This window comes from Lepidochelys olivacea, assembly GCF_965140295.1.
Source record: "Lepidochelys olivacea isolate rLepOli2 genome assembly, chromosome: 7".
NCBI classification, from domain to species: Eukaryota; Metazoa; Chordata; order Testudines; family Cheloniidae; genus Lepidochelys; species Lepidochelys olivacea.
Window position 1 is genome coordinate 48,831,274 of NC_140417.1, and position 25,141 is coordinate 48,856,414.

The 25,141-nt window shown below is 54.2% G+C and overlaps 1 protein-coding gene across 1 annotated transcript in view; it reads left to right on the forward strand.

The window, feature by feature from the left end:
• The first annotated feature begins 2,566 nt into the window (after positions 1–2,566).
• SLC38A3 (solute carrier family 38 member 3) overlaps positions 2,567–25,141 on the forward strand; it is a 68,836-nt gene continuing 46,261 nt past the window's right edge. The window contains exon 1 of the mRNA XM_084634278.1: positions 2,567–2,703. The gene's annotated coding sequence lies outside the window, so the exon portion shown is untranslated. The remainder of the gene's footprint in view (positions 2,704–25,141) is intronic.

Genomic DNA, 25,141 nt, shown 5'->3' on the forward strand with positions numbered 1-25,141 from the left:
CAAGGACTAATGGTCTCAAGTTACAGTGGGGGAGGTTTAGGTTGGATATTAGGAAAAACTTTTTCACTAGGAGAGTGGTGAAGCACTGGAATGGGTTACCTAAGGAGGTGGTGGACTCTTCTTCCTTTGAGATTTTTAAGGTCAGGCTTGACAAAGCCTTGGCTGGGATGATTTAGTCGGGGATCGGTCCTGCTTCGAGCAGGGGGTTGGACTAGATGACCTCCTGAGGTCCCTTCCAACCTTGATATTCTGTGATTCTATGAGTACAAGGATGGGACAAGTGGGCCATGTGGGCGAACGAGCAGGCTCTGGCATCCAGGCTCAGTGAGTGGGGTGGCGGGAGCCTCTGCGGGCAGCGAGCTGGGTGGGAGGCAATTGGAAGCTTGGGGGAGCTGAGCTGCCTGGCCTACCAGTAAGCAAAGCTGCCATGCACCTCTTGGCTAGGCTGCCTGCCCTGCTATGGGGCCTCAGAGCTCAACAGGGAGGGGTGACAGGGCCAGACCCCGGCTCCCTGCCCTGGGGTGGGGGAGAGGCCTGCAGGGAGGCGCTGACTGATGGGCTGGCACTGCATTCCAGGCCTATGCCAGCTGCCCTGACACCATCACAGGGAGTCCAACACTGACCCCACCTTGAGAATGAGACCACAGGTACCACCGCCAGCACCCACAAATATCCCAGCCAGTACACACACTCCCCTCCAGCACCCCGCAAATACCCTCTCCAGTTCTCTCTGCCCTCCTGGCAGTGTTCTCTTGAAATACGGTAACCCTAAGATGTGGAGGGGGGCAATCGATAGGTTTGGGGAGGGGAGGAAGGTGATGGGCAATCGGGGTATTACATGCCTATGATAATTTTATTTGACAAAACCAAAGATAATGCTCTTTGTAAACCCAAAACAAATTCAAAACGTAAACCAGTTGTCTAAAAGTGTTTTAATGCCAATATTTGCATCTATTTGACATTTTATCCATGTACTTTCTCTAAGTCTCAGATGTAATGTATTATACCTTTCTTGGAGATTATTTTAGGTTATACGGTGTTTTGATTTTAGTTTTCATTTAATGTACCAAAACTATAAGCAGTAGGCCCTGGGTGTATTACACAGCATTGTATGTTTTTGAACAGGGGCACGTGCAGTGTGAAAAATGTTTCCCTGGAGTCTGTACCTTGACTAGACCTTGACCAAGAAATTTGGACATTGACAAAAAATAATTGACTATCCCTGTTGCATATAATGTGCACATGCAGTGGTTGCCATCTAAAAGTCAACATGTACTACAGGTCAGGTGCAACAGATTCTTCCTAAAAGTGGGGGCCTGCCCCCACCCCTCCATGGCTCCGCCCCTGCCCCTCCTTTTCCCCCCAAGACCCCGCTGCCTAGCCAAGCCAGAAGCTGGAGCTGGGCTGGGGATCCTGGGATCCTCCACCTGCCCAGCATGTGGGGGAGGTGAGAGTAGTGCCTGGCCCATTTCCCTGCCCCAGGGTTCCCTGCCAAGGGCAGGTAGAGGGTCTGCAGCTCCACACAGCTGCCTGCGCAGATCTTACCATGGCCCAGCTCCGGCTTCCGTCCTGGCCTGGGGGTGAGGCCTTGGGGGCCAAAGAGGCACAGCTGGGCCATGGTAAGAGCTGCACGGTCAGCTGTGGGGAACTGCCGACCCTCCATCTCCCTGGGTGGGAGGTCCAGGGGGTGTGGACACGAGCCCTGGGCAGGTGGAGGGTCTGTGGGAATGTACGGCAGCTGCTGGAAATGTTGACTTGTTAATAGCGATCCCTGGCTAGATTAATTTAACTACTGACACCCAGGGCAGCACTGGAGAGGAATTAAGGGAAAGTCAATGCCCAGATGATTTTACAGTCTAAAAACCTATTTCTGCACATCCTTGCTCACACAAATAGCCCCATTGATTTAACCAGGATTTATAGAATTAGCCCTTTTGTCCAATAGCACTATGCATTTCTCGAGATAGGCTTGTTTGCTGCCATCAAGGAGCCAAGCAAGTGAATTTGGTGCCCGCTATAGTTAGAGCTTCAGGGCTTAGATTAAAAGAACCAAAATAGATCTGGAGCATTTAATCCAGAGGTTATTCCTGGGGTTTTGGGTACGTGCCTATTTGGGATTAAAATCTGCAGAGGGGATCCTACAATCATCTGGATTTTAAAAATGGCTGAACTACCCCCATATAGCCAGGCCGAGGGAGAGGTTCTTAGGGAAGGGAAATGTCTGATCTTAGTGTGTGGCAGGAAAGCCCATGGCAAGTCATTCTGTAAAGCAGGGGAGAAAGAGGCAGCTTCATTCGTCGCTTGGGGAAAAAGCCAGCGGGACTCAGGAGTGAAATCAGAAGAGCTGGGCTGGTGGTGATGAGCAGAGCTCTACCCTTGCTATCCCTCTTGCTGTCCCTCTCTAATCCTGCTGTGTGTGTGTGTGTGTGTGTGTGTACACATCCCTTCAAGCCCTGGAGAAAAAAGGGTCGGCTGTGACGCTGGCCCAGAAGCCACACAGATTGGAAGCTGCGATGGGGGCGGGTCTGGGCTGCTTTAATCCTGCCTCCACTGGGATTACTGGGTAACACGGTCCTGTAATCTGCACAGTAGCTCTGAGCGCGCAGAGCTATCTCCCAGCAGAGGAAATCGGCAAGTTGCGCCCGCTTTCCCCAGCGCAGAACAGAGCAGCCAGTGTTTGGGGGGCGTAGAGGGAAGAAGCAGGTAAGTGCCAGCAAACTTGTCTTCTGTTTTCTCACACTGGCTGTGTTTTTCTTTTTCTTTTCTCTTGAAATTGCTTCCTATAAACCTGCTTTACAAGTTTTTTTAAATGTGCAAAACTCTTCAATTTCCAAACCACCCTGAAACAGTGAGAACTCTTCCAGCCAAGCCAGGCTCATCTCTCCTGATCTATTCCGGCTGTTCTAATCTAACCTGTCCTGGTCTAAATACTGCTACTCTTTCTACTCTCAGTAATACCTGCGTGGGATGGGGTTAGAGCTTTTGACGTATGTGCAAGGGGGTTAGGAATAGTGTGTGTGCCGAACACTGATATTTGTGCACTATGTGGAGGGCGAATTGTAGGTCCAGGGAAGCTGTCTTTATCTTCCACTTCCCCCTCCCCCTCGCCCCCCATTCTTTATTTTTACCTCTTCTGTAGTCTCTCTCTGGCTTTCTCCTAAAACTCTTTTAAACTGCCCTGATGGTTTTATTGCCAGGGTCAACAGCCCCAAGATATTATAAACACTCACATTGCTTTCCTCACTTGCAAAAAGACAGCTGCAGGACTATATAATAGTATAATTCACCATGTGCTCATCTTAACATACAGATCCTAGCTCTCTTTCAATGTTGTGAACTATACAAGCCAATGCATGTGGGCCAAACCTGAAGCTACAGCAAAGTTTGCAGGTGACAAGAGCTGGAGTTCTAGTGTGGGTCTTTTTCATTCTTAACTCTTTGTGATCTATAAAAATGTGTGAAGCATCAGAAAGGAGCCGGTGCTAAGCCGGGTTTGCTGCACTGGAACATAGTGCCCTGCCTTTGGGCAAAATCTTGGAAAGTGCCTTATGCTGTGTGAGCTGGGTGGGCCAGCTGTTGCCAGTGATCGCTGGGTTGCACGCATTTAAAAAAACCACACCTTTTTTCCGCTTTAATTTTTAATTGGGCATGGGAGTTACATGTCTCCTAGCTCTGGGAACTGTTACAGCATAGATCAGGTGTCATTGCTCTGGACTGAGACAGGAGGTTCCCGGTCAGCACACTATTTGAGAACACCAGGTTCTTGCACATTGCACCGGGAGACAGAGAGAGTCTTTGGCATTCGATTTCACCAGCAGCAGCAGCATGTGTGTCCTTGCTGCATGTCACTTGGTGGGCTCTCTGCAATCGGGGTATTGAGGTGTGGCTGTCAGGACTCTGGGCAGGCTCAGAGGGGGTCACTGAGTGCAGCAGGCTGGATGTAATTTGACTGTCGGAGCTGGCTCAGTGTAGGTGCTGTGGCCCAGGCTGTCTGTGGGGAGCAGGTGGGATGTGCCTGGATTTGCCTTGCCCTGAGCAGGGTATTTATAGAGCCTGGTTGCTCAAGGAGCCATCAGATGGCTAGGGGGAGGCAGGGGTGGCACATTGCATTCCCCTTCTGCCCACATGCTCCAACTGCCAACCAAGCACTTTTCATCACTGTGTCCACTTCTAACTCCACCCTTCACCCAGCCAGTGATTTGCATAGCCATGCCCATTAGCCTTGATTATAGAGGGGCACCAGGGAGAGCTTGCCCCATCCCCACTTTTAGCCAGCCAGGGGAAGGGGGTGCCTAGTACAGGAGAGGCCGGGTGGAGCCAAGCGGGAGCAGTGCTAAGTGTGCTTGGATTGCTGGAGCTGGGATCTCCCATCCCCAGTGACCAAGCCAGGCCCGTTCGATGATCATTCACATTTGCCAGCTGACCCCCCGATATGCAGCCAGCTCTGGGGTAAAGCAGCAGCCAACAGCTGAGGAAGAAGGGGTGATTTTGACTCCAGGCACCAAGGCAAGTGCCTGCTCTTCAGGGAAGGGCTGGGGGATCCCACACTGATCGGAGAGGGCCTTGTTTGGTCTAAAATCCTTCCCCAGGTGTGGGGAACAGCGCAGTGGGGCTGGTCCCCCGTTGCCTTCCCCCTTGGGCCGACGTGGGTGTGAGAGACTCCCACGCTGCTCTGGAGGTGCGGCGCAGCACTCGCGTCACACTGCATGCCAGCAGATCAACATGGCAGCATCTCACACTTGCATCCCACGGTTGAGAATGGCTGCATCAGGGGAGGCCAACCCAGGACCGGGGCATAGGGGTGGTGGTGGTGGGGGGGGGGTCAGCAGTCAGTTCCACTGACTTCAGAGAGCTCCGGCTCAGGGCCAGATGGCTGAGTCTGATCAGCCGGGACTCAGGCCTCTGGCTCCAGGGTGTGTGTGTGTTTCACAGCCAGGGGAGCAGCCCCCTTTGGGTAGGGGGCTATCAGATCTGCTCTGCAGCCAGGGTCACCTCCCCTCTCACCGCTCAGAAGAGGGTCGGGCTGGCCACACTACAGAGACAGGTGTCTGTTGTCCTGCTGGGCCAGGGGCTACCACAACCACAGGTCCTGTAAGGGGACCCTGCGCCGGAGCAAGCCGGAGCTAGGGCTAGTGCACAGGCCATGCGTTCACATGCTCAGCCCCAAACAAGGACCCCTTGTTTCCAGCTGGAGACAATTAAAGGGCCATGGCCGGGGCAGGGGGTGTCTAACTACTTTACTCGGCTCTTCCCATGCCACCCTTCATCTGAGTCTCTCGGGGCCTCCTGGTGCTCATGTGTGACCACACATCCACCTTCACACTCGGGGTGGGCAGCCCCATCTCAGAGGTGAGAGGAGTCCCTGCGAGGTGCCAGAGCCAAGCCTGCTCCCATCCCAGACCAAGAAAGGAACCCAGGAATCCGGGCCCCCAAGGCTTGCTTCTAACCACCAGACCCAGCTTGCCTCCTGTAGCTGGGACTAGCACCCAGACTCCCAGTCTCTTGTGCCGGTCACTAAACCCCACTCCCCTGTGACAGCTGGGATTTTCTAGACCAGGAATCAAGCTGCTCTATCCCCTGCTTTAACCGCCTGACCACAACCAATTGCCCTGTGACTCTGCCCCCCGGCCTGCTCTGGTACAGAGCCTGGGGCGGGTGGGGACACCTTTGATCAGCTCTGCCCTTCCCTTTCCCTGCTCCATCCCAGAGCTGCCGCAGCAGCTGCTGGCCAGCCTGGCTGAAGGCAACGATTTGGGGCCCAGAGCTGGGAGTTCAGAGCTGCTGGGGTTTCAGCTGTATCTACACCCACTGGCTGCGGCTGTATCAAATAAACATGCTACACCAGGGCCTTTCTTTGGTGGATTTGTCGGGAGTGAAGCGCTGGGGTCCCACAAAGTTTGTTTTCTCAGTAAACCATTCTCCAGGCTGAGTAATAGCCAGCATGGTGGGGAGCTGGGGACCCGGCGCCCGCTCACCTAGGCTGGCCCTGGCATGCTGGGGGCATGTGAGGTTTGGCTGCCACTCATGCGCCCCCTGCCGCGCAGTGCTGCTGACACAGAGATTTGCTAACAGTCGGGTCCTTCGTGTTCACCCTCAGGTCCCCTTCACATTCCACCAGGGGAATGTCAGTCGGGCCCCGGTTCCAGGGGTAATGCCTAAACCAAACAGTGTTCTAACCCCCATCTCCCCTCGTTTGTTATCACTTCCCTGAAAGGGCAGCATGTCTGCATCTGTCACCTGCATTCCGGTCGCCTCTGGGATACTGGAATGAGGCCCACGCCCCACTGTGCAGGTGCTGTGTGTATACACACACACACACCCCCTAGCCCCACCCAACGTAGGCTAGCTAGGCAAAGGGTGGGAGGGGAAACAGAGGCACAGCAGGGAGCATTCACCCAGTAGGGCAAGGGGAGAACCCACATGTCTAGGATCAGTCATCCAAGGCAGAAGGCTGACTTAGTGGTTAGGACAGGTTCCGTTCTGGGCTTGGCTCCAAACTTGGGCCTGGCCTATGTTAGATCTAAGGTAGGGTGTTAGCTAACACATGCTACCAAGTCTAGCCTAGACAGTGGCAGTGGGCCGTTAGTGTGTGTTCAACTGGTTTGATTAAAATCCAGGCCTCCCCCAGGAATGGACAGGACTGGCTGAGATCACATCCAGGGGCTGATGTCTCTCCTAGCTTCCTCCAATGTACAGCCTGTCTGAGGGAAAATGGCCTGGAGACCCCAATGGCTGGGGCGGATCCAGTCCCGTGACACCCCTGAGGGGTGGTGCCCTGGTCCAGTCCTGCTGGCGTCCACAGTGGGCTCATTTCTCCAAACCCCGACGGGGAAGTTTGCATCTAACCTTGAACCCAGCAAAGAGCCTGATCCGAGTGGTGGGTCTCAGGCTCAGCCCCTGCTGGCCTAGCCTTTTATTATTGTAGCCCCAGACATGGCCCAGGCCCCCACTGGGCCAGGCTCTGTACAGACACAGCACAAAGAGCTGGCAGCGTCAGTGCTAAGCTGGGCCACTTGCCTGAGACCAATCATCTGAGTTAAAGGGTTAGACGCCTAAATCCATATGTCCCGGGCATGTTACACACCCCGGTCTGCAGAAGCGGGGTCTGCACCAGCCCCAGCTCCGGAGCATGGCTTCTCTAGTGCAGGATCCAGAGGGCCCCAGTCCGAACTCCACTACGCTGGCCAGCAGCTGTCACACAGGCACCTACGGGAGTCGCTTGTGGCTCAGGAGTTGAGCACCCACTGCTAGCAATGGCAAAACTCCCTCTAAGTGCAGGCCCAAGCGAGGTCAGATCTCACCCCTTTCCCCGAGGCAGCAAGTGAGCTCCCTGCTGGCCATTTGCATCCCCTGCAGCAGGCTCCATCCCTACCCACTCTGCAGCGGGTTACCTACCCGCCTGGCCTGGCCCTGGCTGGTCAAGGCTGCCTGTGATATTGGCAGCTGATGCAGGCTCCTTCCTCCTGCTCAGTCACATTCAGGGGAAGGAGCTAATGTTGCTGGAGCATGTGTCTGGGTCTTGGGGGCAGCTCCCGCCTGCGGGAGGTTTCCCAGGACAGCATCTGACAGCTGGTGGCTCCTGCTTTGCAAGTATCCCATGGGTTCGTGTCACCCCGGCTGAGGTTACTGGGAGGTGGCTTCAGGGGTAGGCACCACATAGCCCCCCAGAGTCCCCTGGGCATGGGGAGGAGGTGCTGGGGTGGCCCCAGCTGTCCCAGGTGCTGGAACGCCATGGCTGTCTTTGCTGTTCTCCTAAGAAGGCAGTTGCCGTCAGTCCATGTTCTCCCAGGCCCTCCTTCCCTCGTCCTCGCACGTCCGAGTCCCCCTCAGAGCCAGGCTGCGTCATCGACTAACACAGCTTCCTGCCCTGTTGGGTGGGTTTAGTGCCACGGGGAGGAGTGACGCTAGGTTAGCGGGGGCTGGCGCTTAGAGCAGGGGGATCTGGGGCCCACGCTGCCAGGGTTCAATTTCCCACTCTGCCACTGACTCACCATGTGATCGTAGACCAGTTGCATAGAATCATAAATTATCAGGGTTGGAAGGGACCTCAGGAGGTCATCTAGTCCAAACGCCTGCTCAAAGCAGGACCAATCCCCAATTTTTGCCCCAGATCCCTAAATGGCCCCCTCAAGAATTGAACTCACAACCCTGGGTTTAGCAGGCCAATGCTCAAACCACTGAGCTATCCCTCCTCTCCCCTGCTGTGCCTCAGTTTCCCTATCTATAACATGGGGTCATGGCTTCTCCTGCCTTTACCAGTGGTCCAGGGCAAGTCCTGCAGAGAAATACAGAAGAACCCCGCCCACAGCCTACCTTGCTGGTACTGCGATCCTGGGCATGGGCTGGAGGGAGCGTTCCTGTCGGATCCCTGCCTGGGTGGGCTCAGGCACGGACAGCAGGTTACCCCTCTCCTAGCCTGTGGCAGCCCCTCTCTTGTATCCCTGCAGAGCTGGGAGGATCTCGGAGGGCTCTTCTTCCCTGGGAGATTGGGGCATGGCCCAGGGCTGGTTCTGGATGCCAGCTCCAGTGAATCCCATTGCTGGGATGGGTAGGGTTAGGACCTGCACCCATGGCAGTGTCTGGCTGGAGTGTGACACATGCCATGGAATGGGGGGGCTCTGCCCTGCTTCTAAATAGGCCAGTGTGGCAAGGTGCCAAGGGAGCTCCAGTGGCTGGGAGACCCAGTGGCTGGGAGACCCGGCTCGTCGGCTGGAACGGGTGTGGGGATGCACGGGAGCACCATGGCCTGGCTGGGCACTGAGGGTTTGAATCCACCCCCAACACGCCTGTTCCGCTTTCAGGCTTTCCGCGATGCTGGGAGCAAAGCCTTGGTGGGTTTGCCCATGCAGGTGTTTTGCGGCTCACTGCACTACGTACGAACCCCGTGCGCTGGGCTGGCCTCGTCTCTTGTTCAGTGGCTGCAGCCATGAGTGCACGTCCCTGCTCATCAGCGTGCCCTCGCTGATTATCCAGAGCAGCTGTGAGCTCTTTTGCGGCTCCCCCTCGCTAGGATTAGATTTCCTCTCCAAGGGCAGCTCAGGACATGGGGAGTGAGGCTGTGCATCCAGCCCTTCCCCAGGCGGGGGGACAGTCCTTGGCCAATCAGGGGAAAGGTTGGGATGCTGGCCCCGAACGAAACTCAGTGGCTGTGAATGGGTTGGCTATTAATCCCCTGGTGGGGAAGCTGACAGAGACTTCCAGTGCCATGGCAGGATGATAGGGGCTAGGAGCCAGGACTCCTGGGTTCTCTCCCCAGCTCTGGGAGGGGAGTTAGTGGTGGGGGGGGGGGGCTGGGAGCCAGGACTCCTGGGTTCTCTCCCAGCTCTGCTACTGGCTCCCTATGAGACTGGACGTTGCACACTCCAGTGGAGGTGAATGGGCTGAGCCCTTTGGTCAGGCAAAGCTCGGCAGCGTTCTCTGCATCAGGGCTTGGGGCCCGTAGCTGTGGAAGCTGCTTGGGGCAGGGACTATATCTTGGTGTGTGTCTTGCACAGTGCTGAGTGCACAGTAGCGGTAAAAGCCCCTCCCTGCTGCACGATTCAGTGGAACAGCTCCACTGGATGGGGAGGCATGGGTAGTGGGCGCTTGGGGGAAGCGCGGTGCACCCTTCTGGGGACGGGCCTGTTAGTTCAAGTGGCGCCTGTGGTCCGTGTCCCCCTCCGTGCCCAGCCCCCAGAGGAGATGGAGCTGTCACAGCTCACGCTGTAGCAGCTCCTCCTTTGCGCTCTGGAGCTCCCAGGGTGCTGGCCAGGTGGGTGGCTGTCGCCCAGAGGAAGGGTGGCGGCTGATCAGGGAATGAGGTGAGCTGGTTCTGCCACCGACTCCATTACACCTTGGGCAAGAAACACACAGGCTCAGCTCCCTGGCTGGGCAAGGGGTTGCAGAGCACTGCCTGGCTCCCAGGGATGCGAGGCAGACAGGGTGCTAAGAGATACTGCGGTGCTGAGAAAGAAACACGCCCAAGGTAGAGGAGGGGGGAGTTCCACCCACAGTGGATAAGGGGGACGAATTTTGTCTGCACCGAACAGCTGTTTGCAATTGGAGAAACCATTCCCCAACCCAGCTTTGGGTCACCGTGCTTCTTACATGCCTAGTTTTGAGACCAAAGGTCCGCCCCTCCGTCCCCTCCGGATCCGTCACCAAGGGCCGGGAGCAGCAGAATCTTCCCAGCCCCATCGGCCTAGTGGAGGGCAGAGAGCCTGGCCCAGAGTGGCAGTGACTGGCTCGGGGCTGGCTCCAGGCCACTCAACCACAGAGAACAACCCACATGTGGGCAGGATGATCCAGTGGCAGGGAACGCATGAGACCGTCAGACCCAGCGCGTGTGGCAGTCATGTCCGACTCTGTGTCCTCACTGACTGGAGACCAACTCAGGCACAGCGGCTGGGGAAGGGCTGAGATGGGGGCGTTCCTGGGTCTTCGTTTCTGCTCTGAGGATGTATTGCAACCTACTCAAGCCAGGATTCCAGCCCCGGGCGTTCAGTCTAGATTAGCTGGAGAAGTTAATGGGGGACTGCTGACAGCCCCTGGAGGAAAGGTGCCAGGAACCCCATGTGCTCATAGCTCTGGACAGGGACTCTGCAGACCTAGGTTCTGGCCCCAGCTCTGCCACAGGCTCCCTGTGTGATGTTGGGCCATGTACTGGCATCAGTGCCCATCTATGCATGTGGTTATAGCCCCTCTGGTCTCCCAGCCTTCGGAGCACGGTGCAGCATCCATGGTGCAGCATCATGGCGCGGGGGCAGCTGGATGCTGATGGGGGCCTGTAATGCTACTGTAATGAAATAGTGATCAAGGGCCCCGGGGGGAAGGGAGCTCTGCATGATTTATAGAGGAGTTGGGCTTGACTGGCGTTGACAGGGCTGGCTCTGATTCCCGCACGGCAGCTGCTGCGCCACCCTGGCTCTGCAGCCTGCACGTGCTGCCAAGCTAGAGACCAGATTCCACCGGCAAAGCAGCATTTACCTTCTCCCTCCTGCAGGGGGCACGGGTATCTCACCTCCCACCATGCCTGAGGGCCCGTGGGTGCCAAGGGGTGAGGGGGAGCTCCGTCCCATGGGCCAGCAGGGGGCGGGATGTCGGTGGGAAGAGGGGGACACTTTGCTGGAGAAAGCGTGTTGGGGACAGGGGCTGCAATTTGCCCTGGAGCAGTGGGACGAGGGCAAAGTTCATGCCCCAGCTAGACCCCACTGAAGCCCTAGTTTGAGGAGAAAGGTGGGGGCCAGGCCTCAGCTGGTCCCTCTGCCCGGACTGGATTGCACCCGAGCATGTGGGCGAGGGCAGAGGGAGTGACCCGAGCAGCTGACAAACAGATTCAAGTCTTGGAAGACAAGAGAAAACCAGCGGGGGACGGCAGAGTCACTGGGGAGCCAGGAACGCAGGCAAAGGGATGAGTGTCCCAGTACCTGCTGGAATGCGGAAGCGGATCTCTGAGCTGGATCCCCAGCAGGGGGAGGCATTAGGATGTATAGATGCCAGGCAGGCTGCCCGGTGGATTGTGGCCCCAGGAGCAGAAGAGGCCTAAGGTACCAGTGTCGGCCAGCTGAGCCGTGGTCCCAGTGCTATTTATCAAGGGCTCTGCTAACACTGGACTCTAACCAGAGCAGAGCAGAGCCACTCACGAAGGCCTGGAGTGCCCTGGGCCCAGCCTCTGAGCAGCTTCCCCTGTGGGGTTGGCCCCAGCACCAGGGAGCTGGCAGCACTAGGCTTCTCCATGGGGAGCTGTGGTCTCTTCCAGGCAAAGGCTCGAGCTGTCTGTGTGCACTGAGTGCCGGGGAACCCTGCTGCTCCAGCATGCCACAAGGAGGCTTTCTGCATGAACCGGGCCATAGCGGGGCTCTAATTACTACAGCCTGAATGCTGAGAGTTCCCTCTCTCTTCTCACCTAAGAAGCTCCTGTGGGAGGTGTGAAGGGTTTCCCTCAGGGTGTCACTTGGAACTGGGATACCACTGAGCCCTCTGACCCACCAGCCTGGGCTCCCTCTCACACTGTGCTGTTATGACAAGCTGCAGAGCCGCTCCCGGTCCTACACTTCCACCAGCATTCACACAGGTAGGGACACACCCAGCTGCAGTTACATGCTGGGTCTCTGACCAGCCCCTGCATGAAGCAACAATAGAAAGGCTACAGCCAAGATAACTCCCAGCTCCCCAGGCACACCCCCACTCCCCCCCGGAGCATAAACCCAAAATTATATCATCTCTTAGAGTTCACCTCACCCTCAATGTGGAGGGGAATATGCAGCAGCCCCCAGAGCTAAGATTCCCAGGGACTTCACTGCAAATTTATTGGTTTAGATTAAAGCATAAAATAAGTTTATTAACTACAAAAGATAGATTTTAGGTGATTATAAGTGATAGCAAACAGATCAAAGCAGATTACCTAGTGAATAAACAAAACACAAACTAAGATTAACATACTAGAAAGATAGGATGTGAATTATGTTTCTCACCCTGAGAGATGGTACAAGCAGGTTTCAGATTCTTAAGTGACAAGCTGCACTTGCTTTACAGCTTGGAATCCCCACGTCTTTCAAACACAGGCTAGAAATCCCTTTAGCCTGGGTCCAGCACTTCTCCCAGTTCAGTCTTTGTTCCTCAGGTGTTTCCAGGAGTCCTCATGTGGGGAGTGAAGAACAACAGATGATGTGACTCCCTGCCTTATATAGCTTTAGCATATGGCAGGAACCCTTTGTCCCAAAAAGTCAATTTGTGGAAAAACACTGACATCCCAAGATGGAGTCCAGAGTCATGTGGTCTCATCACATGTCCTTGCTGAGTCATAGCAGCCATTACTTACAGACTGGAGCATTCTCAGGAAGGTTCACCAGGCCAGGGATAAGTTTCTTCTAAGGCCTATTGTTTTTCCTAATGGCCCATTACCCTGAATAGGCCCTTCGCCACCATCTATCTAGACTGGAAGTTCCTGCCTAGTGGGCGTTACCCAGGCGTAACTACATGTGAAAGACAGATACATAGTCAATATTCATAACTTCAGATACAAATAATACATGCATACAAATAGGATAATTATATTCAGTAAATCATAACTTTTCCAATGACATCTTACATGACCCATCTTGCATAAAATGCATCATAATTATGCCATAATCATATCATAATAATATTGCTATGAAGAATATGGGGTGCGGTGTCACAGCAGTGAGCAAAACAGCCTTGCTGATTCAGTGTCCTCCATCCTCATCTTGTGCTAATTTCACACCATGGCTGTCATGGCGCTGACTCCTGATTCACACCAGAGTGCTTGGAATCGGCCTATTTGTTGGCTGGGGTCTAAGCGGGTAAAGCAGCTGCCTAACTCCCCTGATTTTATGGCACATCTTGTGATATTTGGTGTTTCTTTTCCTCAAAGCCCCAGCTCCTGGAGTCCTGGGATTAGGTCAGACTCTCAGCTGGTGTTTTTATAAGTCAATAAGAATCTGGCCCTCGTGGAGAAGAGCTAGAGAACGTGACCCCTAAAGGATCAAAACTGGAAGGAGAATGGAAAGGACCCATAATGGATTAAAATCTTTAAATTTATTTGCATTTAAGCCAATCTCGTGACTGTGGGAACAGAGATTCCCCCTCTTCTCCCATCCAGATAACAGCCTTTCAGAGCAAAGGCACTGATCAGTGTTTATGCTACTGCCCAGCTGGACTTTGCCTGAATCAGAGCCCAGCCCAGCTGCCCCCAGAGCGATGGGAAGACTCCCATTGACTGCACCAGAGGTGGGAGCAGGACTTTGGCTCCTGCTGGGTTACAGGCAAAACCCAGGATTAGGGGCTTTGTGGGGGCCAGCTGAGCCCTAGCTATGGACAGAACCAGCTAGTGAGGATAATCTCTTGCATTTCTCTAGCACCTGCCTGGCACAGCACATCTCAAAGAGCCCATAGCTCCTGGAGACCAGGATTGCTGACCCAGCATTGAAATGCAGCCACCTCTGGGCAGTGACCTGTCAGCTGGTTTGCAGCACTCAGCAACACAGCTTGGCAGTCTAGGAAGAGAAGGAGAAGCATGGTCCCACTTGAAGCTGCAGGGAGTGTAGGAGGCAGACAGGAATGTCCGAATGGGCAGGGCAAGCCAATGGGGCTGCAGCCACACAGAACTGGGGTTACAAATCCCAGTTCAGGGGGAACACATAGATTCCATCCCCTGTGTCTGCCAGGGGCTGAATGAGCTGGGGAAGAGGGGCTGCCCAGCAGTTGGAAGGTGCGGGTTTTGCATTTACACTGGCTTCCTGCAGCAGGTATGTGTGTCTGGGGGAGGGAGGGAGTGCAGCTCTCCCCCTCGGTTCTGTCACGCCGATCTAATTCCTGGCACATCAGACAGGAAATCACTTGATTTGGAGCTTTGGTTGTAGATGAGACAACATTTATTGCTACCACTTAGGAAAATTCTTCTCACATTCCACCAAAGATGCGAGACCACCACCTCACTTGTCTGGTCCACGCCAAGGTTACCATTGAAACTCAGATTAGGTCAGACTCTCAGCTGGTGTTTTTATAAGTCAATAAGAATCTGGCCCTTGTGGAGAAGAGCTAGAGAACGTGACCCCTAAAGGATCAAAACTGGAAGGAGAATGGAAAGGACCCAAAATGGATTAAATCTTTAAATTTATTTGCATTTAAGCCAATCTCGTGACGGTGGGAACAGAGATTCCCCCTCTTCTCCCATCCAGATAACAGATTGCCCTGCGATCAATTTTTATTCACATTTTCCTTTTCGTTCCCGTTCTGTTTCTGTGGCCTTCAGGTGCCCGCGGATCATTAATAAGCACTGGAGTTTTTCAGCACAGATCTCAGAGTGCTTCTTGCAGGTGGCCAGGCCCATTATCTCCATTTTACAGATGGAGAAACTGAGGCACATAGGGGAAATTATTTGCCCAGGGTCACCCACCTGGCCAGTGCAGAACCAGGAAGAGAACACAGCTTTCTGAGCCTCTGGCCACTCTGCCACGCTCCCTTTGGCTGACTTGTCTCTAACCCTAACACATCTGCTCAGGGGACTAAGGATCCCCTCCCCCTTGTGCAATCACATTAGGGTGGCAGCACTAGGGGAAAGCAGGGCTGTGACCGCTACTCCCCTGCTGCCAGCCATTGTCCCAGGATTGGGCCAGTAGTGCCCTGGTTCCACCCCCTCTAATTAGCCCCCCAGGGCCACAAGGGGGAGCCCACGGTAGATGGGTGTCTCAGAAGTACAGCGCCTCCTAGTGGGCTGACTGCGAGCACTGCACCTGCACTCTGCCACTAACGGCACAATGTAACGGCCTTCAGGAGCAATAAGGTGCATGCGGCAGGTGTTAGAGCCTCGAGGTTAAACGGCTGGGCTGTCTAGGCTATGAGGTCAGATGCTCCCAAAGCTTATCTCTTGGCTTTTCCACATCCATGTAGCTGGCGATTCATTCTCAGGCCACTCTGATGGGAAAAGAAGAAATGGAATATTAGCAAAGAAGCCAAGGTAGAAAACTGACCACTAGGAACATGGGGCTCTCTAGAGCGGCTCAGAGCCCAGATTGGTCTAGGACACTGACACTCTGTCCTGTCTCCAATGGGGGCCAGCACCAGCTGCTGCAGAGGAAGGTGCAAGAGACCCCCTTGTGACAGCTATGGAAGAATCAGTTTCTTCCTGACTCCATTAAGTTGGCCTGAAGCATGAAGCTCTGCTTGTGATCTGCAGGTGCAACTCCAGTGCCTGGAGCCAGCCGGCTGAAGGGCCTCAGTTGTTTCTTGTAGAAATGACTTAAGTGCCTGCCTAACTCCAGGTGAGGCGAACGATCCCTTTAGGGCACTCAGGTGGGCACTCCAGTTCAGTTCGCCCCTCTGCCGACTGAGAAGGGATTTGACCAGGGACCTCTGCCTTCAATTCTCTAGAGTTTGGGCTATGGAGTGAGTCTAGGGTTGCTAGTGTCCGGTTTTCAACTGGAACACCCAGTCAAAAAGAGACCCTGGTGGCTCCGGTCAGCACTGCTGACTAGGCTGTTAAAAGTCCAGTTGGCAGCTCAGTGGGGAGCGGCCAGCATGTCCCTCTGGCTCCAAGGCGGAGGGGCGGCCGGGGGGGCTCCATGCTCTGCCCCCGCCTGCCCCCGCTCTGCCTGCCCATGCTCTGCCCCCTGGCTGCCTCTCCGCTAGGAGCCAGAAAGACATGTCGCTGCTTCCCGGGAGCTGCCTGAGGTCAGTGCCACCTGGAGCCCACACTGCAATTATCCCTCTGGCTCCAATGTGGACAGACCTTCAGCCTCTCTCTCTTTCTGTCATCTCCTCTTGGTTCTTAGCAGCTTAGCTCTAACCTGGCCACCATGGGATCTCCAGCCTGTCCCCCAATCCCTCTCCCTAGCCAGCCCGCTACCTCCCCATCCCATGGGCGCCTGCCCCGTGCTCCACCAATCTGATGCTGCTTCCTCCATGATGTTTCTCAGACCCTGTCTTCTCTTTGGGTCCCAATGCCTGCTCTCCCACCTGGATGCCGCCCCTCCTCCCCTCATGCCCATCTTCCCGTGGTCTGTCCACATCACCCACTCCATGCCACCACTGGCTCCCACCATCTCATCTTGCCCTGCTGGCCCCTTGCCTCTGCCCATGCTGCTAGCCTCACCCCCTGCCTGCTGTCTCACCAGTGTCTCCAGGCTCCCTCTCCCACTTGGAGCTTTGAAAAGGTCCCCTGGAGTGCGGTCACTGAACTGATCCATAAAGCTCCAACCCTCGCCTCCTCCGGCCCCCTTGTCAGGACCCACCGCTGCCACCCCACTCACAAGAACTCAGATGGAGGTGAGGCTGCAAGGCAGCTGAGCAGGAGATCAGCGGGCAGCCGGCCACAGATTTATGGTAACTAAGTGTTTTGTTTGGGAGTTGGAAAACATGATCACAATATTTGGGGTCAGGAAGGAATTCTCCCCCGGGTCAGATTGGCAGAGATCCTTGGGGTTTTCGCCTTCCTCTTCAACATGGGTCACTTGCAGGTTTAAACTAGAGTAAGTGGTAGATTCTCTGTCACTTGAAGTCTTTAAATCATGACTTGAGGACTTCAGTAACTCAGCCAGAGGTTAGGGGTCTGTTATAGGAGTGGGTGGGTGAGATTCTGTGGCCCGCAACGTGCAGGAGGTCAGACTAGATGATCATGATGGTCCCATCTGGCCTGAAAGTCTCTGAGTCTCTGAGAAACACTGGGTCTTTTATTTGGAGGTAAAAACTCAGCTGGGGATATGAGATTATTTTGGTTTGGTTTTGACTGTAATAGTTCCAGTTAGCACTCTTCAGCAGTAAATCTCAAAACACTTTACAAAGGAGGTTGGTGTTGTTATCCCCATTTTACAGATGTGGAAACTGAGGTATGGGGTGGGGACATGACTTGCCCAAGGTCAGCCAGCAGGCCCTTGGCAGAGCCAGGGACGAGAACCTGGTCTCCTGAGTCCCAGTCCAGTGCTCTGTCCATGAGGGCATGCTGCCTCCCTGCTGTAGACCACTTTTTTGCCCAAGGTCAGCCAGCAGGCCCTTGGCAGAGCCAGGGACGAGAACCTGGTCTCCTGAGTCCCATTCTAGTGCTCTGTCCACGAGGGCATGCTGCCTCCCTGCTGTAGACCACTTTTCTGCCATGTGAAATCAACTCTCTGCTCAATTTCTGACACACAAACTCATCCTATTTGATTGGGACTGATTTGGCATCTCTGTGAGTTCTTCATTGTGGGGCTCGTGCAGTGGTGCTGGAATACTTTTAATAGTGGGGGTGCTGAAAGTCACCCCCTTACCCCTGTCTGTGCCCCCCAGCCCCTCCCCAGCTGGGGCCAGGAGCAGGGCTATGTCTCCAGGATTGGGGTACCCGGACAGGAGTAAGGGGGCTGAGGCTGGGGCAACAGCTAGGGGCGGCAATAGGGCCGGCAGCCTGGACCCTGTGTGCCAGGACACTGCATAAAAACCTGGGAGTGCTGCAGCACCCCCCACGCCCCTAGTTCCCATGCCTATGGGCTCGTGGTGTTTACCCAGTCGGCTAAGAGGCTTGTAGAACAAGTAATCATCCCGAGTAATCATCCCGAGTCACGCTGTCTGAGCTCATGACATTCGCAAGCCAGTCTACCTGTGGTAGGCGGGATCGGCAACCTGCAGCCACCTGACAAAACACGAGATTGGTGGAAAATCATGAGACTTTTCAAAATCATGTTTTTACATTCTTAGTTTTCCCTTTTGGTTCTGGGCCCTTCAGGGGCAGGGGTCACGACTTTGCACTTTTGCTCTGTAGCTGTGAAGGCTAGAAATATTTCCAACAAAGAAAATGGAGATTTCCTCAGAACGAGAATAACAAGAAGTAATGGGCTTGATCTGCAGCAAGGGCAATTTAGGTTTGATATTAGGAAAAACTTTCTAACTTTCAGGGCCGTTCAGCTGTGGAACAGGCATCCGAGGGCGGTTGTGGAATCCCCGTCACTGAAGGTTTTTAAGAACAGTCGGACAAGCCCCTGCCTGGGCTGGGCTGGGGTGACTTGGTCCTGCCTCAGCGCGGGCGGCTGGACTTGACACCGTTCTAGGATTCTTTAATTGCATGACTCTGGGAGCTGGGGCTTTAAGAAAACCATACCAAGTAGCATGACTTGGGATCAAATCCTGAGAGTTTGCAGAACTGAGTGGGCCAAGATTTCCAAACTGGGGTCCCTAAACTTCAACCCTGAGGGGGTGAATATTTCAAAACTCTGTAAGTCCCACTGAAGGGCAAAATAATTAGGCATGTGAAGGCTTTTTGCTCTAGATCCAAAGGTAGGCACCTCAATGTCTTGCTTTTCAGAAGCCCTGAAAGTTAGAAAGTTTTTCCTAATATCAAACCTAAATTGCCCTTGCTGCAGATCAAGCCCATTGCTTCTTGTTATTCTCGTTCTGAGGAAATCTCCGTTTTCTTTTTTGGAAATATTTCTAGCCAAGAGCCTCAGAGGTATTTCGGCCCCCACCTCACTAACTGTGCCCGTTTAATTCAGTGTCCGTTTAGCATGGTTGAAAATTGGGCCTCTTGCCTGGGTGTCTAAACCTGGATTTTGGACGTTACCCAACTTTCGGAAGTCAACAATCAGCCATATTTTTTCCACCTGTCAGAAGCATGGTCTAGTGGTTAGAGCACTGGGCGAGTCTGAACTCCTGGGTTCTTCCTGGCTCTGGGTGGGGACTGCGGCCCATGGGTGAGAGTGCAGGACTGAGAGTCAGGGCTCTTGGGTCCTAGTGCAGGCTCTGGGAGGGAGTGTCAGCTAGTGGTTAGAGTGGGGGGGCTGGGAGCCAGAACTCCTGGGTTCTATTCCTTGCTGCTTGCATGACCTCAGGCAAGTTCTGTTCAGCTCTCTGGGCCTTGCTGAGCTTCCGCCCAGCCACCTTCTTATGCCAGCGACAAGTAGGCACAATGCAGCCTCCCAGCCTGCCCGTTTCGGGACACTGAGGCAGGCAGCAATAACTCCCAAGCGAAGCAGTGGCAGAGACGAGAATAGAACCCAGGCGTCTTGGCTGCTAATGTCCTGGGCTCACCACGTGCCCACACTGCCTGCCTGGGTTATAGATCTGCAGCATGCCATGGTCAAGCCAGGGCAGGTAATGAGAAGCCTGTTGTGGGCATTTCCTGGACTCCACTGACCATGTAAGCCAGCGCGTGGGTACCTGGCCAGCCGCACGCAGCCCCAGCAGCTGGGCAAGTGCCTGGTGCTAAAGCCGGATTACTGCCATTATGTTTCTGCTTCCCGGGACCCAGGGCAGGCGGATTATCAGGGATTCAGCTGTGATGAGAAGGGAGATGAGTGAGTGGTTCTCCCTCCGCAAAGCTGCCCCTCCCCCTGAGCTCTGCCAGCCTCCAGGCAAGGGACCAGCCAGGGGCAATAGCATGGCTTGGCCAGCAGCAGCTACCACCGGGGCCAAACACTCCATCAGCTGCTTCTCTGCACCCTCCTGGTCCAGGTAGAGAGGCTGAGGGGCACTGTCACCAAAAGTCAGATGCCGCCTGTACCCCGTGCCGCCTGTACCCTGTGCCGTCCTCCCTCGCCCATGCTCCCGCAAGGTAAAAACTATACCACCTTGTCTTCTCTAGGCTTTCCTAGCTTCCACAGTGTAAAAACAGCCCTGGACTGGGCAGCAAGGAGGTGGCCTGTGTGTGTGTTATATCTTGTGTACATGCCACAGGCTGCATGGGTTTAGCTTAAATCAGTTCTCAAAGTAGTGCAACTCTCCCTTCCTCCCTCCCTCCCCATGTACATGCTCTTGTTTCAGGTGAGCTGAAACCAGTTCCTGGCCAATTGCAGCTAAACTGCGATCAGCCTGGTTTAAACTGAAATCAGAGGCTGCACCCAGCTCTTTGCACGGACCAAAAACCACCCCTGAAGCCAAGGCGCTGTGTGTGTAGACAAAGCCCGGGTGGGTGCGTCTCTGTCTGTCTGCGCAGGGCTGGAGGCGACTATCCTGTGCTACTTACTGGCTGAGTAACCAAAAGCTGCTCTCTGGGATCCAGCGACTTCTGCTCCAGCTGACAGCCCTGCCGGGTTCCAAGGGATGGGAGCAAAGCCACAGCAGCCCAGCAAAGCTCCTCCGAGTTTTGTTGCTGCTCTCCGGCTGCTGAGGCAATGCCAGCGCCTGTGTTAGTGGGAGCAAGGCCCAGCCCAGGCGGCCCAGCACTGCAGTGGTTCTTGGGAGTTGCCCGTGCCCAGCTGCTCGCTGGCGGTGAAAGAGCAGGGAAGGTGCTGAGCCAGTGGCCCAGAAGGCTGGGCTTGTATAGAAAGCCGGGGGTTAATAAACACAGCCCTGATTAGCTTTGGGGTCCTTCTTCCTTGCCACTTCCAGCGCACTTTACTGGGGGAGGGGCAGGTATCACCACCGGAGCTGTGGAGCAGGGCGGGGGCTTGGCCACAGGCCTCAGCACAGCCAGGAAGAACCCAGGTGTCCTGGCTAGCCGCTTGGTGCCCTAGCCCCTGGCCCCTGCTCCTCCACAGCAAGGAGCCCAGGCTGAGCATCATATCAGAATCAAGGGTTCTTTTAAAGCCAGCGACGAGGGTGGGATTTAAATATTCCAGCCGCACTCTTGCCCCCCTTTCGATGATAGAGCACCTTCCCAAGGTGGGCCAGTGCCATCACCCCCATTTCATAGAAGGGGAAACTGAGACACAGAGGGGGCCACGATTCTCACACGGTCCTCTGATTCCTAGCTTGGTGCTCTCTCCGCTAGGCCACAGCCTCCCCTCTGCTGGAAGTGGAGGTTACTTTGATAGCCTGAGGGAAAGACAGGGTGGTCTGGCACTGGCCTGGCACTGCTGTGCCCAGTGAGGCTGCTGTCATCCCAGCCTGGCCTGGGCACCCTGGCAAGACCCACTGCCTGCAAGAGCCAGAGCCCTGAGCCTCGGGCTCCGCTCCCCCTTTGCTCCCACTGCCTCCCAGCTGAGGCAGGTCCCATTGAAGCATGAGGCAGTCACACCTGGGGGGAGATTTAGGCAACACCTCCTCATCCCAAATGACCCTTTCCGATGAGATCCCCAATCAACCCCCTTGTCCTGGCTCCTGGGCTGAGGCTATCTCTGCCCATCAGATGGTGCAGCGCTGCCAAGCGGATCACTGAGCCCTGCCAGGGCTTAGGGCAATTCATGGCTTTGTTTGTGGAGTCTCCCCTGCCAGAAGCCACGCAGCCTTTGCCAACAGTGGCCTGGGAATCAGGGCTGCCCAGAGCAGGGCCTCTCCCTTCGGGGGTGTGACTGGTGAGTAACAGCTCAAGTGATGTACTCTTAGGGGGCCGGGAACCCTGGGGAGATGGGGAGCAACGAGGGATCCATCTACCCACAGGTGTAAGGACTAACGGCCACCCCAGCTCAGACTCATGGTCTTTCTAGCCTGGTGTTCTATCTCTGGCAAGTGGCTGGTGCTGGGTGCTTCAGAGGGAATGAACAGAACAGAGTGATTATCCAGTGATCCATCCCCTGTTTTTCAGTCCCAGGTTCTGGCAGTCAGAGGCTCAGGGACACCCAGAGCATGGGATTGCTTTCCTGACTACCTTGGCTAATAGCCATTGATGGACCTATCCTCCAGGAACTTATCTCATTCTTTCTGAACCTACAGGTTTCAGAGTAGCAGCCGTGTCAGTCTGTTTCTGCAAAAAGAAAAGGAGTACTTGTGGCACCTTAGAGACTAACCAATTTATTTGAGCATAAGCTTTTGTGAGCTACAGCTCATTTCATTGGATCCATGCAGTGGAAAATACAGTGGGGAGATTTTATATACATCAGCCACACTATCAGAGGCTCGTTCACCTGCACATCTACCAATGTGATATATGCCATCATGTGCCAGCAATGCCCCTCTGCCATGTACATTGGCCAAACTGGACAGTCTCTACGTAAAAGAATAAATGGACACAAATCAAACGTCAAGAATTATAACATTCAAAAACCAGTCGGAGAACACTTCAATCTCTTTGGTCACTCGATTACAGACCTAAAAGTGGCAATTCTTCAACAAAAAAACTTCAAAAACAGACTCCAAAGAGACTGCTGAATTGGAATTAATTTGCAAACTGGACACAATTAACTTAGGCTTGAATAGAGACTGGGAGTGGATGGGTCATTACACAAAGTAAAACTATTCCCCCATGTTTATTCACCCCCCACCCCCCACTATTCCTCACATGTTCTTGTCAACTGCTGGAAACGGCCCACCTTGATTATCACTACAAAAGGTTTCTTTCTCTCCCCACTTCCCCCCCCCCCCGCCCCGCTCTCCTCCTGGTAATAGCTCACCTTACCTGATCACTCTTGTTACAGTGTGTATGGTAACACCCATTGTTTCATGTTCTCTGTGTATATAAAATCTCCCCACTGTATTTTCCACTGCATGCATCCGATGAAGTGAGCTGTAGCTCACGAAAGCTTTATGCTCAATTAAATTTGTTAGTCTCTAAGGTGCCACAAGTACTCCTTTTCTTTTTTCTGAACCTAGTTATAGTTTTGGCCTTCACACCATCCCCTGGCAAGGAGTTCCACAAGTGACTGTGTGGTGTGAAGAAGTCCTTGCTTCTGTTTGTTTCAAACCTGCTGCTTGTTAATTTCATTGAACAACCCCTGGTTGTGTGGGGAGGGTCTAATTTAAGGCATTCCAGAGCCCTAGTTGCCCCCTGAAGCCCCTGTCCCAGGTCATATCCCCACATTCTTTAGGTTAAGATGAGAGGGGCAGTTCAGCCCCCTGGGAGCTATTGTTTCAGGCTCTCTGCAGACTCAGGCCTTGTCTACACCTAAAGTTTTGCCACTTTACCAGCCTTCCCATGGGAGTAGTGGGGGAAAGGAAACTACCTGGGGTGAAGGTGGAGCATGATAAGTTTCTGAATGGGGTGATAGGGCGGGGTGGCCTGTGACACCAGCGGCTGGACTTGATCCCAGCTGCCCTGGAAGCAGTGGGTCTGCCTTCACTGCAGTTAGCCTGGGCTCTTACCTAACTACACAGCCTCTCTGACCCAAGTAGGGTGACCAAACAGCAAATGTGAAAAATTGGGACGGGGGGTGGGAGGTAATAGGAGTCTATGTAAGAAAAAGACCCCAAAATTGGGGCTGTCCCTATGAAATCGGGACATCTGGTCACCCTAGACCCAAACCTGGTAGTGTTTTGAACCCAGGCTAGCTGGTCTGGCTGGAGGTGGGTTAGAGCCCAGGGGCTGCTTGAACTGGGGCAGTGAGGATGCAGGCTAGATCATTCCCATGCTGCTAGTCCGCCAGCGCCTTCCCCCCGTGTGCCGAGAGGAAGACAAGCTCTCCCGCACGTCACTGGGAACGAACCCCAGAGTGGCTCAGCTCCCTGCAGCCCAGTGGTGCAGACAACAGCCCCCAGAAATCCTTGCAACCCCCCCACCCCCCACAGGGAGCGCAGCACTGTGAGGGTGCAGGGCTTTTCTGGGGGGCTGCTCACACCCAGACTGGGTTGAGCCAGGGTCTCAGATCTGTGCTAGGCTCAGAACCAGGCACTGATCAGCTAACTCTGCAGGGAAAACATCTCCCCTAGGAGCGCACTGAGCAGCTGGCCGGGCCATACCCGCACTCAGCAGTGGAGTAGAGAGGGGAAGAATTATCCGGCACCAGGAGCTAGAACATCAGAGAACCACTGAGAGCCTGGCCGGTGTGCAGAGAACCCAAGGACTGGTCACCTTTAGTTCATTGGCTTAAATCCACTGGGCCCTCACAGAGGAGCTGAGGCAGAAAGCAGGAGCTTTCCAGAGGTGCTAGGGGACAACACCCAAGCCCAGTTCAGCAGGGACAATGAAATGGGGGAGCCGGTACCACCTGGGAACAAAGTGACAGCATGTGAAGTGTGAGTGAAGGGCAAGTGAGGCAGGGCTAATGAGTTCAAACAACAAGCTTTGTGCGGGATTATCTCCCTGCTACACACCGAAACAAACTGTTTGGGCTATGGTGCGTGGTGTGAGTGTGGGTCCGGGAGCAGAAGCCAGGATGCCTGGGTTATATTCCTGGCTCAAACTCCCCGTGTGACTTTGCTTGCTCTATGCCTCAGTTCCCCCTCTCTGAATGGGACCCAAACATTGCCCTGTTTCACAGTGGAGTTGTGAGAGTTAATGAAGCACTTTTCCCCAAAGATGCATTCATTTTAATGCTATGAGGAATCATTAAATCATCTAGTCAGACCTGTATCTCACTGACCTGAGAGTTTCACCAATTACTCTTACGCTGAAGCCAATAACTGGTGTTTTGCTAATGGGTGCCTTCTACAAAACGATCTAGCCTTGATCTGGCAACACAAAGAGATGGAGAATGCATCATTTCTCATGGGATTAGTTCCACTGCTCAGCCACCCCCACTGTGAAACAATTGTGCCTTATTTCTAAATTGAACTTATCTAGCGTTAACTTCCCACCGTCGGTTCTTGTTCTATCTGTCTCCACTCAAGTGGAGAGCCCGTGAGTTTCTGGTATTTGCTCTTTGAGATCCTTGGGTGAGAAGTGCTAGGAAACAGGCAAAGCTTCCGAATTAGAACACGGTGAAGAATGCTCCTGTGAACGTTTTATTTGGCTGAAAAGTGGGGGCTTGGACCAAAAGGAAAAATTTCTCAAAAAATAAAAGAATCATTTTGGTAAAAAAAAAAAAAAATTCAGCTGTAATATGTTTGATCCCATAGGCCAGAAATTCCCCCCCTCCCCCAAACACAC